Source organism: Orycteropus afer, unplaced genomic scaffold (genome assembly GCF_000298275.1).
Source record: "Orycteropus afer afer isolate SDZICR_OR568_19922 unplaced genomic scaffold, OryAfe1.0 scaffold00666, whole genome shotgun sequence".
Taxonomy (NCBI): domain Eukaryota; kingdom Metazoa; phylum Chordata; class Mammalia; order Tubulidentata; family Orycteropodidae; genus Orycteropus; species Orycteropus afer.
This window is the reverse complement of record NW_006922253.1, coordinates 506,569-508,539: the sequence shown is the minus strand read 5'-3', so window position 1 is coordinate 508,539 and position 1,971 is coordinate 506,569.

Here is a 1,971-nt window from a genome sequence, read left to right as displayed (position 1 = left end):
TTTTTTTCTTCTTAACTCTCCTACTCTATCTTTTTTCTCTTATTCCCTCTCCCCAGATTATGTGGTTTTGTTTTTGTTTTTCCTTTTTTTCTTTTTTTGGTTATTGTTCCTGTGTTATTACACAGTGTTTTTTTGTCCATTTGCTTTTACTTTTTTGATGGTTATTCAATTGTCATTTTTGTCTAGCTGAGTGGGTGACTGCAACTGTCCCCACAAGACACAACTACACCCACACCTCCTGCAGCTTCACTTACTGAGTGAGAGCCACCACTTCCTTCACCACCAATGGGCTAATGATAAACAGCCACCAAAAGAAGCCTAACTCACCCAAAGCTGCTCTTCACAAACAGTTAACACAGATCTAAATACAGCAATGTCAAAATGTCTTGAAGGTAACAGACCATCACAGTCCACAAAAAGAAGCAAGATAACATGGTAGAAACAAGGGAGCAGGATACAGACCAAGAACACATCTCTGAGGAAAAAGCAGCATTAAAATTCCTCAATAAGGAATTCAAAAGAATTATGTTTAGGTATCTTCAAAGGATTGAGAGACAGACCAAGGAAAGCACAGACAAAACCCTAGAAGAAATTCAGAAGAAAATACAAGAAAAAATGACAAAATAAATGAAAAATTAGAAATAATTAAAAATCTACAGATAGAATTCCAGAAGATTAATAGTAAATTGTCAGAATTAGATAATAGAGTGAAAGGGCAAAGGAGTAGAATTAAATCAATCGAAGACAGAATTAATGAGACTGAAGACAAATACATGAATACTTCTTTGGAAAGGGATCAGTTGGGAAAATGATCAAAACAAAATGAAGAAAGCCTAAGGTTCATGTGGAATACCATCAAAAGGACTAACCTACATTTCACTGGAATTCTAGAACAGGAAGAGAAAAATAAAACCACTGAGAAAATTGTCCAAGATTTGTTGGAATAAAACTTTCCTAATATGATGAAAGATGAGAATATATCCATTCAGGTAGTCCAATGAACCCCAAACAGGATAGACGCCAAGAGAAAATTATCATCATCAAACTCATCAAAACCAAAGTCAAAGAGAATCCTGAAAGCAGCACAAGAAAAATAAAAAGTTACTAACAAAGGACAACCAGTAAGAATAAGCTCTGATTTCTCAGCAGAAACCATGCAAGTGAGAAGACAATGGGAAGGTATATATAAAACCCTGAAAGAGAAAATTTTTCAACCAAGAATTATATACCTCACAAAATTGTCCCTCAAATATGATGGTGAAATAAGGAGATGTCCAGATAAGCAGAAACTAAGGGATATTGTTAGAACTACACCAACCTTACAAGAGATACTAAAGGGAGTCCTTTGAACAGAGAACCAAAAATAGTAAACAACTGACTATTAATACACAAGATGACATAACCTAGAAACCACAGCTATGGACATATCCAAAGTAGAATAAGCTTAGAAGATTGTAAACAGGGAACCAGAGACATCAATTGGCAAGTGAAGAAAACTACAAAACCAAAAGAGGGAAAATACTGTGTAGTTACAGAACTTCTACATGGTGAGGAAGTCAAGAGAATTGCAAGATAGAATGAACTGTTCTAAACTCAGGAAGAAAATTATAAATCACAGGGTAACCTCAAAGAAAAATGATAAACCTTCACATCACAATATGAAAGAGAACAAGCACAAATATGAAACAAATACTAAAACAACAGCAACAAAGGAAATGATAACACAATCCATAAAAATAATGAACTCAGAAAAAAAAAATATTATGGAACAAAGAAACCAGGGACACCATGAAAAAACACATAACAAAATGATAGCAATTGATTCATACTTTCAATAATTACACTGAATGATAATGGTTTAAATGTACCACTCAAGAGACTAAGAGTTGCAGACTGGATAAGAAAATAAAACCCATCAACATGCTGTCTAGAAGAGACACATCTTAGAGACAAAGACAAAAACAGACTAAA